Genomic DNA, 13,576 nt, shown 5'->3' with positions numbered 1-13,576 from the left:
TTTCCCCTCCCCTCCCCTCCCCTTCCCTCCCCTCCCCTCTCTTCCCCTCTCCTCCCCTCTCCTCTCTCCTCTCTTCCTCTTTCGTTTCCTTTCCTTTCGGGACAGGGTCTCACCGTGTCACCCAGGCTGGAGTGCAGTGGTGCGATCTCGGCTCACTGCAGCCTCAACCCTCCTGGGCTCAAGCGATCCTCCCACCTCAGCCTCCTGAGTAGCTGTTACCATAGGCGCATGCTACCTTACCTGGCTAATTTTAGTATTTTTCATAGAGACAGGCTTTCACCATGTTGCCTAAACTGTTCTTGAACTCCTGAGCTCAAGCCATCTGCCTGCCTTGACCTTCTAAAGTGCTAGGATTATAGGTGTGAGCCACTGCGCCTGGCTTCAAATTAATTTTCAAGATTATTGACTACCTGCTGCTACTGTCTTAGTTAAGGCCCTCATTATTGCTTTCCTGGACCTTTGATCTCCTTTTTCTCTTTCTTCTATTGCTCCTCCTCAAATCTGTCCTCCACAAATAAACCACTTATTTTTCTGAAATGTAAATGTGAGTCTACCCTATAATGTCTTCTATCCATCTAAGTTTAAAGTCTTTCATTGGCTCTCCAAGACCATGGGATAAACTCCAGTCTTCTGCATGTGGCCTTCAAGGCCCTACCTTACCTCCCCAGGGTGTTCTCTCCCCTGCCCTCCACGCCTAATGTTCTTCTCCTTAATCTCCAAGACTTTGCACTTGATGTTTCTTCTTTGCATCCCTTTCTTAATTTTAGCTGTTTCTTTGTGAAGTTTCCCCTGGCAACTTCACTAGCAGAACTAGGGTTCTCTCCCTTGTCCATTCATATTACTGGTAACTATGTTATAATATTTTTATAATTTTTTGGAAATTCCTCTTTTTTTAAACTGGCACATTATTTACATATTTATGAGGTACATGTGTATTTGTTACATGCATAGAATGTGTAATGATCAAGTCAGGGTACTTGGGGTATTCATCACCTTGAGTGTTTACCATTTCTATATGTTGGGAATATTTCAAGTCCTCTCTTGTAGCTACTTTGAAATAGATGTGATTCAAATTAATTATTATTAACTGTATTCTGCTGTGCAACATTAGAACTTGTAATGTCTGTCTAACTGGATATCTGTATTCATTAACCAAACTTCCTTTATCCCACCTTCCCCCATACACATACTTCCTGGCCTTTGATATCATTTTATTCTCTACCTCCATGAGATCAACTTTTTTTTAAGCTCCCACATGAGTTAGAATATGTGGTATTTGTCTTTTTGTGCCTGGCTTATTTCACTTGTTGTAATGACCTCCAGCTTTATCCATATCGCTACAAATGACATGATTTCATTCTTTCTCATAGCTGAGTAGTATTTCACCATATATATATACTACATTTAAAAAAATCAGTTCAGGCCAGGTGCGGTGGCTCATGCCTATAATCCCAACACTTTGGGAGGCCAAGGTGGGCGGATCACGAGGCCAGGACATTGAGATTGTCCTGGCTAACACGGTGAAACCTTGTCTTTACTAAAAATACAAAAAGAAAAAAATTAGCCCAGCATCGTGGCGGGCGCCTGTAGTCCCGGCTGCTTGGGAGGCTGAGGCAAGAGAATGGTGTGAATTCGGGAGGCAGAGCTTGCAGTGAACCGAGATCGCGCCACTGCACTCCAGCACTCCAGCCTGGGCGACAGAGTGAGACTCCATATCAAAAAAAAAAAATTCAATTCATCCGTTAATGTACACTTAAGTTGATTCTGTATCTTTGCTGTTGTGAATAGTGCTGCAATAACCACCTGAGTCCAGGTATCTCTTTGACATGCTGATATCTCTTCCTTTGAATAAATACCCCATTGTGGGATTACTAGATTGTATGCTAGTTCTATTTTTAGTTTTTTGAGAAATCTTCATGCTGTTTTTCATAGTAGCTGTACTAATTTACATTCCTACCAGCAGCGTAGAAGTGTTCCCTTTTTCTCCACATCCTTGCCAGCATCTGTTGTTATTACTTTTTTTATAATAGCCATTCTAATTGGGATAAGATGATATGTTACTGTGGTTTTAATTTGCATTTCCCTGGTAATTAGTGATGTTGAGCATTTTTTTTGTGTACCCATTGGTCGTTTGTATGTCTTCTTTTGAGAAATGTTTATTTGTGGCCTTTGCCCACTTTTTAATGAGACTTTTTTGTTTTGTTTTGTTTTGTTTTTTTTCTGTTAAGTTTTGACTTCCTTGTGTATTCTAGGTATTAGTCCCTTGTCAGATGAATGGTTTGCAAATATTTTCTCCCATTCAATGGGTTTTTTTCTTCACTCTGTTGGTTGTTTCCTTTGCTGTGTTGAAGCTTTTTAGTTTAATATAGTCCCACTTGTCTATTTTTGTTCTTGTTTTCTGTGCTTTTGAAGTGTTAGCCATAATATCTTTGCTGAGACCAATGTCCTGAAGTGTTTTCCCTATGTTTTCTTCTAGTAATTTTATAGTCTTTGGTCTTATGTTTGCGTCTTTGATCCATCTTGAGTTGATTTTTGTACGTGTGAGAGGTAGGGATTCAATTTAATTTTTCTGCATATGGATGTTCAATTTTCCCAGCACCATTTATTGAAGGGGACATTCTTTTCCAAATGTATGTTCTTGGTGCCATTGTCAAAACTAGTTGGCTATTCATGGATTTCTTTTTGGGTGTAATAATATTTCCTTTGTATATCTAGGTGCTCTTGTGTTGGGTGCATATATGTTTAGAATTGTTATCCTCTTGCTGAATTGATCCTTTTACTATTACATCATGACTTTTGTCTCTTTTTACTGTTTTTGACTTAAAGCCTATTGTAACAGATATATGTATAGCTACTCCTGCTTCTGCTCCCTTTTGGTTTCTGTTTGCATAGAATGTCTTTTCCCATCCCTTTACTTTCAGTCTATGTGTTTTTATAGGTGAGATGAATTTCTTTTAAGTGGTATATAGTTGGGTCCTGTTTTGTTTTATTTTAATTTTAAAGATCTATTCAGCTAGTCTGTTTCTTTTCAGTGGAATGACGTTTAATCCATTTACATTCAAGGTTGTTATGGATATGTAGGGGCTTGTTTCTGTCATTTTATTAATTGATTTCTAGTTGTCCTTTGTTCTTATTTATTATTATTGTTTGATGGCGTTCTGTAGTGGTAACATTTGAGTCTTTTCCTTGCTTGTGTGTTTGCCCTACTAGTGGATTTTATATTTTTGTATATTTTCCAGGTGTAAGACTCCCTTAAGCATTTCTCATACGGCTGATCTAGTGGTGATGAATTCCCTCAGCTTTTGCTTGACTGAGAAAGATTTTATTTCTCCTTCATTTATGATAACTTTTCTGGGTATAGTATCCTTGGCTGAGAGTTTTGGGTTTTTTCCCCAGCACTTTGAGTATGTCGTCCCATTGTCTCCTGGCCTGTAAGGTTTTTGTTGAGAAATCTGCCATTAGTCTCATGGGGATTCCTTGATAAGTAACTGGACACTTTCTTTTGCTGTTTTTAGAATTCTGTTTTTGTCTTTGATTTTTTGACAGTTTGACTATAACGTGCTTTGTGGAAGACCTTTCTGCATTGTATTTGTTTGGGGATCTTTGAGCCTCTTGTGTCTGGATGTTTAAATCCCCTGCTAGACTTGGGAAGTTTTTATCTGTTATTTTATTAAGCAGGTTTTCTATGCATTTTATTTTCTCTTTGCCTTCTGAAACTCTGAAAATGAGAGTATTTAGTTGCCTTATGCTGCCCATGTGTCACAAAGGCTTTACTCATTGTTTTTTATTCTTCTTTATCTTTTGTCTGATTGAGTTATTTGAAAGACCTATCTTCAGGTTTTGAGGTTCTTTCTTCTGCTTGATCTAGTCTGTTGTTGAAGTTGTCAAGTGTATTTTGTATTTCACTCAGTGAATTCTTCAGATCCAGAATTTGATTCTTTTTTTTTTGAATGATACCTATCTTTTTCATAAATTTCTCATTCATATTCTACGAATTGTTTTTCTGATTTCTTTATGTTATTTTCGGTATTCTCTTGTATCTCACTGAGCTTTTTTAAAATCAATATTTTAAATTCTTTTTCCAGAATTCTGTGAATTTCTTTTTGATTGGGATTTGTTGCTGGAGAAGTACTGTGTTCCTTTGGAGGTAGGATATTTTCTTACTGTGATGTTAGTAGCTGGGTGGGTGAGCCCAATCTCAGGTTCCTGGGAAGAGTTCTTAGTTCCCAGTGGTGGCTGAGTTGTGTGATCTCCAGGCCTCTGGATCGTGTGCTGTGGCATGGAGGGTGGGCAAGGCTAGGTAGGCTTGTCTTTAGACTCCCCAGTGGTGCCTGTAGGTGCTGGCTGTGTTAGGAAGGGGTGGGGTGATCCTTAGGCCCTCAGCGCAATGTTCATGTTGTGGGAGGCAGTGCCTGTGCTGCAGCCCTACTTCTGGGGAGGGTAGAGTTGCTTTCAGTGATACCAGCTATGTGCAGGCAAGTATTAGAAACATGCATTTCACTTGCATTTTAGCCCTGGTGGTGGCAGACCCTACTTGGCTTGTGTTTCAGCCCTGGCATTGCAGCCTGTGTTTCACTCACATTTTAGTCCTGGTGGTGGCAGCTCATGCTTGGCTTGTGCTTTAGCCTCGGCAGTGGAAGCTCATGCTTTGCTTATTCCTTAGCCCTGTTAGCACCAGCTGTGGGTGAGGGACTCTGGGCACGTGAAAATAAGTGGTGGCTCCACTGCTGGAAGCAGTGGGTGGGATTGGAGCCAGAGGCGTGCACTTTGACCCCAGCATCAGGAACCAGGCATGGTGGTTGCTGTGGGCTGGGTATGTCAGCGGGACTCGAGGGATGTGAAGAGACAGGTGCTGTTAAGCCCAAGCGCAAGGTGCAGTCTGTTGGGACTGGGTTCTCAAAACGGTGTCTTACTATAGCTGCTTGGGACCGGGATGGGGAGTGGGGAGGTTAGTGTGCCCCAGCCTGTGCTCCCTCTCTGGAACAGTGCTGTTGTGCAGTCTTCATGCAGCTCCCTATGTTAGTTTCAGGGCCTGTGAGGGTCCAGGGCCTCTACTGTGGCTAGGATTGCAGGTGTCCATGGTGGGAATGTGGACCCCTGGGCATCTCTCATTTACCCTTTCCCCAGACTGGGGAGTCTCTCCAGGCTCTTAGCTGATCTCAGATAAGCAGGCTGCCTCGTTTCTCTCTCCTTTCTTGATTTAGGTGTTTCCTGTCACCTCTTTGTTGAATTCCTTAATGTTTTACAATTTAAAAACTTTCTGAATTTATGACTTTGAATAGGTAATATATGCACATGGTAAAAAAATTTTAAGTCCAAAAAGTTTAAATCGTCCATTTTCTCTCATCCTTATTCAGTCAGCAATTGTTGGTTAACGAGTATATTCTGCTGACCATTGTAAACTCCTTGAGGACAAGGGTTTTCTTTTATTTATTTATGTATTCCTGTATCCAACAAAATGTCTAGCATATTAAAAGTACTTAGAAAATATCCATGGAGTATTCTGAATGTAGGCAGGCTCTTCTTTCCTGATGAGAAGTGTGCTTGACTTGATGGTCTGTTTATTTTTTTATATCTCTCAAAACCCTTTTACTATAAGTAGACCAATCAGTAAATATGGTATAGCAGTCACTTAATCATATTGGTTGTTTAATCAGTTTTTAGAAGTATATGGTTTTAACATTAACCTGCGTGTCTGTCTTGAGGATGGCTTTTACTTATCTCCTTTTCTGGCTGTGAAAATTTTATACTTGCTTTGTGACAGATTTGAAATAATAAAGAGAATGTGTCAGCTGCAGTAAAAATATCAGTTAAATTCAGTTTTAAGTATCAATTTCTCTTTAACTTTTCAGACCAAGGCATAAATCTCATGGAAATAAAATTAAATCAGGATTTATTTAAAAAACAATTTTCAGGATATGTTGTTGCATCCGTAGACAATCTTTATTGTGTATTAGCAGCCATATTATGGGTAGCCTTTTCTATTTCAGAAGAAAGGTGGGACTGTGAGCAAAGAAGAATATACAACTGAGACAGAGGTGCTGAGTGCTCATAAATCTTCTGAAAGTCCTCATGTTATTGTAACAGACCTTACATTAAGAAATGTTAAAATGAATTCGGACAAGAATTATCTTTGCCTTTCAGATCACAACTTTCAGAGACTTTGGTAATTTACACTAAGCATTTGAGGTTGACTCATTACTATGTCCTGCTTTCTAGAATTCTTTTGTGTGAATTAAGCTGTGCAGAGGCAGACAGTACAATCGTAAAAATAGAATAACATTTTAATTTAGAGTGCTTGGTGGTTGATTGCTAACCACTCGAATACATATCTTCTTCCTTTTCTCTTTCCTTGCTCTCCCTTGTTTCTTTCTAAATCACAATTACAGAGCCTGGCACCTTACCAGGGCTTTGAAGGGTCTGCTCCCAGCTGCACTTCAGGTTCTGGCAGGTTGTCAAGTTGTGACATTTTTTTTGTACGCAAGACATCCTGGATGGCTATCCAAAGGCTGTTTGGGTGACTAGTGTAGGATTATCTCTGGATTTTGAAGAAATTCATTTCGAATGTTTTGTTTGTAAGTAAAGTAAATGCCTGGTGTAGGTCCTCCCTAGACTTTTAATGTTGTTTTTAAAAAACATCATTCACTTTGAGGGCATGTAGTATTTACAGCATTGTTTTGAAATGTTCAAAGGCATAGCATGTGCTTTTAATGGAATGTGTTTTGGAAGCTTTCCATGAGCATCAGCAGCTGTGCTTTTTGAATATTTTGAATTACCATACTTTGGGGCAGACATTGTACTACTCACTGCTTAAAAAATACAGTGTCTATGCAAAATAAAATGTCATATGGAAGTCTGTAAAGCTGGGACCAGTCAAAAGAAGTGGTAGGAAGGAGACATGGATGTGATTATGTATTTGTAATGGTTGCAAAGAGAAGATGAAGAATTTGGAAAAAGGTTGTACTAGTTTTTTAAAAATTGCCTTTCACTGAGACTAGCCCAGCAAATGCTCACTGATTAACGGCTGATCGAGATAATGTTTAACTTTTTTTTCCCTTATTTCTGTTTGAACTTTGTACTTTAAAAAATTTTCAATATGAATTTTTGTATTTAGTAAACTCTGCACAGTAGGAGACGTTTTATTGGGTATTTCAGGCATCTAATGCATGTGTAAGTGTCTTGCAAGTAATTGATAGCTGTGTGTTGACTGATCGAAATCAGAGAAGTCTAACCATGGTAGGAATTTAAAATTGTGTTAGAAATTTTGAGTTTGATAAATTTTATTGTAAGTAAATATTAATACAAGAGAAAGCCATTGTATTAGTTACTTCTGGCTGCTGTTACAAATTACCATATAATAGGTATCTCAAAACAACAACAAAATTATTCTTTCAAAGTTTTAGAGATTAGAAGTCAGAAATCAAGTTGTTGGCCAAGCCACGTTCCCTCTGAAGTCTCTGGGGCAGAATCCTTTCGTTGCCTTTTCCAGCTTTTTGTGGCTTTAGGTTTTGCTTGGCTTATGGCTGTATCTTTCCAGTCTCTGTCTCCGTGGTCACATTGCCTCTTCTGTCTCAAAACTCCCTCTCCTTCTCTCTTAGAAGGTTACATGTGATTGTTTTGGGCCCACTTATATAATCCAGCATAAGCCCCTCCTCTTAAGATCCATAATTTAATCACCCCCACCCCTTTTTTAAAACTATGTAAGGTAATATTCATAGCATCCAAAGATTAGGAAATGACATATTTTGAGGGGCTAGCATTCAGCCCACTATTGTTTGGAAGACTGTTTCTGAATTTGGGAAGAAAAGTGAATTGAGCACATTATTTGTTCATTTGTTATTTTTGAGCTCTTAATATGCGCCTGTGGTTGTTTAGGTGCTGGGGTTATGAACATGAGTAAGACATGTTTCTTGTCATGGACAAAGTTACATTCCATGTGTTATGTATATTAAAATGCAAGAGAAAACACAGAATAATGAACTATATATGTTTGGTAGGGTCTTTACTTCATGGTGGAAGTAATGCATTCCTGAGCTGCGTTTTGAAGGCTGAATAGGAATTCACTAGATCAGAGTACAAAGAGATGGAAAAAGCCTTCTGAGCAAGGAAATTAGCATTTACAAAGCCATGGAGGTAGAAAACAGCAGTATGTGCTCAGGAAGCTAATGGTAATTAGTGCAATGAGACAAATTTTAGATTTGTTTTGTTTTCTTTTTTTTTTTTTGAGATGGAGTCTTGCTCTGTTGCCCAGGCTGGAGTGCAGTGGTGTGATCTTGTTTCACTGCAAGCGCCACCTCCCGGGTTCACGCCATTATCCTGCCTGAGCCTCCTGAGTAGCTGGGGCTACAGGCGCCTGCCACCGCGCCTGGCTAATTTTTTTTTTTTTTGTATTTTTAGTAGAGACAGGGTTTCACCATGTTAGCCAGGATGGTCTCAATATCCTGACCTCGTGATCCACCTGCCTCGGCCTCCCAAAGTGCTGGGATTACAGGTGTGAGCCACCGCACTGGCCTGTTTTCATTTTTAATATACACATTAGCTATTAAAATCTCCCATTTTGCTGGCTACAAAGTAAATATTCTTTGCTGTGATGGTTCTTAAAGCAAAAATCTTTTCAAAGATTAAGAAGATCTATGAACAGCCTTTAAGTACATGAAAAAGTGCTTCAGGAAAATATAAATTAAAATCACAAGGAGATACCACTTTATGCCTCCTAGAATGGCTACAATTAAAAGGACTCATGACACCACGTTATTAACCCCCACAACATGTGGATTTGGTTGCTTGGCGGGTATCATCAACTCGGTGCTCACAACCAAGGAGGATTTAGCATGAGGAGTTTATTACTTGCAACAAGTAAGGAGAACATGGGGATAGTTCCCAAAGCAGGGGCCCAAGTCAGGTTTTATAAGTGTAGGATAACAAGGTGTGATCTGATTGGATCTTGCAGTGAGGTGGTGTGGAGGCATGATCTGGCAGGATCCCACCATGGGATGATGCCAGAGCTTGATCTGATTGGATCCTGGATCCTGCCATGCAGTGTCTGCTTCTTAATTCAGTCCCCATTCCTTGGTCTAAGCACTTAGGTTCCTCCTGAGATTGCAGTCTTGGCTCATCTTGGCATGCTCAGGTTATGTGAGCTGAGGGTCCATGGCAACTGAAAAATAACTCACAATTTGTTACATAAAAGTTGAACCAGATTGGTCTGGTGCAGCTGCAAGGTATTGGGAAAAATGTGGAGCAAACAGAATTCTCAATATGTTGGCCGGACATGGTGCCTCACACCTGTAATCCCAGCACTTTGGGAGGCTGAGATGGGCGGGTCACTTGATGTCGGGAATTCAAGACCAGCCTGACCAACATGGAGAAACCCCATCTCTACTGAAAATACAAAATCAGCCAGGTGTGCTGGTACATGCCTGTAATCCCAGCTGCTTGGGAGGCGGAGGCAGGAGAATCACTTGAACCCAGGAGACGGAGGCTGTGGTGAGCTGAGATCACACCATTGCACTCCAGCCTCAGCAACAAAAGCGAAACTCCATCTCAGAAAACTAAACTAAACAAAACAAAATTCTCATATGTTTTTGGTTGGAATAGAAAATGGTACAACCACGTTGGAAAAAGATTTGGCAATTTCTTACACAAAGTTAAATATAAACCTGCTCCATGACCCAGCAATTCCATTCTTAAATGTTTATCACCACCCACCCCCAATCTGAAAATGTGTCCACAGAAAGTCTTGTACAAGAATATTCATAGCAGCTGTATTTGTTGTAAGCAGAAACAACCAAATGCGCATCAGCAGGAGAATGGATAAACAATATGTGGTATGTTTAAATGATGAAATGCTACTCAGCCTTATAAAGGAACAAAGTACTGAGATACACAAAAACATAGGTGAATCTCACAGCCACTTGGGTGAAACAAGGCAAATACATGAGAGTACATACCGTATGATTTCACTTTAATATGTCCTGGATCAGGTGGAACTGTGGTGAGAATAACCACAAAAGTGGTTGCCTCTTGTGGGTGGGGTGATTGGGAAGGCATATGAAGGAACTTTCTGGAGTGATGGGACTGTTTTATATCTTGATGAAATTGAGACTTTCTTGAGTTCTTTTGTGAACTCATGAAATTGTGTATATTCATGTGCTACATATAACCACATACACAACAGTGGTACCATAAGATTATAAGGGAGCTAAAAAATTTCTATTGCCCAGTGATTTGTGTTACAATTGCTGTTGGAAATGGGTATTAAGTGTTGTGGAAATCAAAACTAAGACAAAGGATCTCTCAGCTAATTTACTTTCTGCGGAAAGGGTGCTGCTTGCTAGCAGTCGTGCCACGAGAGCACACACCAACAAAGGAGACGGGGTCATTTATAATCTAACGCGTCCACCCTATGGCTGTGTCCAGTTTCCATTGGCTGGAACGGGACCTCACATTCTGTACTTGTCCCGATTGGCTAGCAACTTAGAACTTCCCAAAAGAGGCAAAGGTAGAGAACACAGGAAAGGAGGAAGTAACTTGTGGAATGCTGAGAAAGGCCAAAACACCTCCAATTAAGGAAGAGGAACAGGCTACGAACTAATGCTTGCTTGGGCCTGTATAGGCATGCCAGGGCAAATATCTAGGCTAAAAGGTGAGGGCTAAGAATACAGAATATATTGCTTTCTTTATTACGACTATTAGATATTTAAGAATATTTGAATAAGTTTTGCTTCTAAGAGAGGCTACTATTTATTCTCAATTAGACTGGAAGGAAAGTCCTTTTGAAGAGGAACCTCTACTTCGTTTTCTACAGTTGCCTCCAATATTTAGTAGAGTAACATGTTGTACAGGTTTGTAACCTACAAGCAATAGGCTATACCATATAGCTTAGGTGTATAATAGGCCATATCATCTAGGTTTGTGTGAGTACCGTACATTCTTTGATGTTCACACAACAGTGAAATCACTTAACAATGAGTTTATCAGAGCATATCCTTGTTAAGTGATGCATGGAGATAATATTTGTGCATTTCATTATATGTAAATTTTACTTAAAGGACTGTAAACAAGCACATAGATAAAAGAGAACTAGTAGAAGAAATTTAAAAAAAATGAATATTACATATCCATGTGGTAGCCTCACAACCATGAGGAGAATTAAGCCAACAGGATTTGTTGGAAGAACAATGAAAAGGACTACAGTCCTTGACATGATGCTGATCCCAATTTTTGAGTCACTCTCCCTTCTAAGTCCCTTTTTAAAAATTGTGAATTATAAGGTTGGTTGCAGTGGCTCATTCCTGTAATCCCAGCATTTTAGCAGGCCAAGGTTGGAGGATGGCTTGAGTGTGGGAGTTCAAGCCCAGCCTGGGCAACAAAGCAGGACCTTGTCTCTACAAAATAAAATAAAAATTAAAATAAATAAAAAAAATTGTAAAAAGCCAGGCTTAATGGCATGTACCTGTAGTCCCGGCTACTTGGGAGACTGAGGTGACTTGAGCCTGGTAGACTGACAGTGCAGTAAGCTGTGATTGTGCCATCGCACTCCAGTGTGGATTACAGAATGTCTCAAAAAAAATTATAAATTATAATATACATATAGAAAAGTACACAACAACGTACAGCTGAGTGATTTACAAAGCGAGTTACAAAGCAAACCTCCATGTATCCACAAAAATCAAGAAGTAGAACATTACTAGCCTCATCAAGTAATATTTTCCTGACTTTAATGATAATTAATTCCTTTCTTTATACATGCTTATACCTAAGCATGTATCCCCTATATACTATAGTGCTTGTTTTTAATTTTTAAACTTTATGTATTTGTAATAAGTTATATATTTGTAATAATTTAGTGTATATTCTTTTGTGTTTGGCTTCTTCTGGACAGTATGTCTGTAATATCCACCCTATGTATAGAGTATCTGTAGCAGGGATGTCCAGTCTTTCGGCTTCCCTGGGCCACACTGGAAGAAGAATTATCTTGGACCACACATAAAATACACTAACAGTAATGAAAGCTGATGAACAACAACAACAAAAAAAAATGCAAAAAAATCTCTCATAAGGTTTTAAGAAAGTTTATGAATTTGTGTCGGGCTGCATTCAAAGCCATCATAGGCTGTATGTGGCCCATGGGCTACAGGTTGGACAAGCTTGATCTATAGCTTATTTTTATTGCAGTATAGTACTAGTTCCATTATACCACTATTTGTTTCTTCAACTATTAATGGTCATTGGATTTGTTTCTAGGTTTCAATTGTTAGGAATAATACTGCTATGAACAGTACCATATAAATCTTTTTTGTACCTGTATTTACCACATTTCAAGTGGATATATGCCAAGGAGAGGAACTACTGAGTCATAGTGTATGTATTTTTTTAACCTTAGTAGATAATGCTAGTTTTTTTCCAAAGTGAATATGCCAGTTTACACTGCAACTTTGCATCCTCTCCTCTCCAGACTTATCCGTCAGTCTTTTTGGTTTTCTCATTGAGATTTAAATATAAATGATTTTTACAAATTAGTAATTAAAAAGACAATTCAACAGAAAAAATTGGGCAAAAGATGCAAATGGATATTTTATAAAAGAAGATATCTAAATGGCCAGTAAACAAAGAAAGGTGCTTGGTCTCATTATTTATGTGGGAATCACGTTTTAGAGTTTAGACGTACTATTTTTCCTGCCTTGAGTTACTGAATATTTTTTGCTATGTTGTGGCGACTTTGTGCTTCTGCTTTTCACATTTCAGTCCAAATGGAATTAATTTTAGTGTGTAATATAAAGAAAGGCCCAAGTTTGTTTTTTTCTACAAGGTGATCTAGTTGTCCCAGTGGCGTTTATGGAAGACTCTTCTTCCAGTTCAGCAAAACCACCTTTGTTCTAAATTATCTTATATGGGTGGGTCAGTTTATGGGCTGTATCCTGTTTTATTGGTCTCTTTGTCTATAATTAAGCCAACGGCATACCATACCATCTTAATTACTGTATATTTATACTAAGTATTGATATATAGTAAAGTCTTCCCATTTTTTTTCTTTAAAATCATTTCCACTGTTGTTGGTAGGCCAACAACAGTGGAAATCTTTTGTATTTCCACATAAATTTTTGAATCAGCATGTTAAGTTTCTCACACATAGAGACACACTCATTTGGATATTGATATTGCATCATCTGTGGATTGGGGAGAATTTGTCTCTTTAGAATGTTTTCTAATCCATACACCTGATCCATATCTCTATTAGGTCTTTTTTAGTTTCAGTAGCTAGCCACAGTTTTCCTATAGTAAATAGTTTGCACCTAGGCTTTTGGTATTTTTTTATGGTATTAAGAATGTCTTTAAAATACTTTGTTAAAGAATATCACTATTGAAAAAATAAAATATTTTGTTGCTGGCATATAGAATGCAATTAATTTTGTATATTACTCTATCTACCAATCTTGCTAACTTGCTTTTCTATTTATTTTCTGTAATTTTTTTTTTAGATTTTCTACATACACAATCAGAACATCTGTATATAAAGAATTTTTTTTTTTTTTTTTTTTTTTTTTTTTTTTTTTTTTTTTTTTTTTTTTTTTTT

The 13,576-nt window shown here is 38.4% G+C and overlaps 1 protein-coding gene across 1 annotated transcript in view; it reads left to right on the top strand.

Moving 5' to 3' along the window:
- The window catches only part of CEP83 (centrosomal protein 83), a 156,376-nt gene that overhangs the window by 25,720 nt on the left and 117,080 nt on the right, over positions 1-13,576 (top strand). The gene's annotated exons all lie outside the window — the stretch shown is intronic.

Source organism: Rhinopithecus bieti, unplaced genomic scaffold (genome assembly GCF_001698545.2).
Source record: "Rhinopithecus bieti isolate Rb0 unplaced genomic scaffold, ASM169854v2 scaffold_2453, whole genome shotgun sequence".
Classification (NCBI taxonomy): domain Eukaryota; kingdom Metazoa; phylum Chordata; class Mammalia; order Primates; family Cercopithecidae; genus Rhinopithecus; species Rhinopithecus bieti.
The sequence above is the reverse complement of the archived record's forward strand: the minus strand, read 5'-3'. Positions and strand labels throughout refer to the sequence as shown.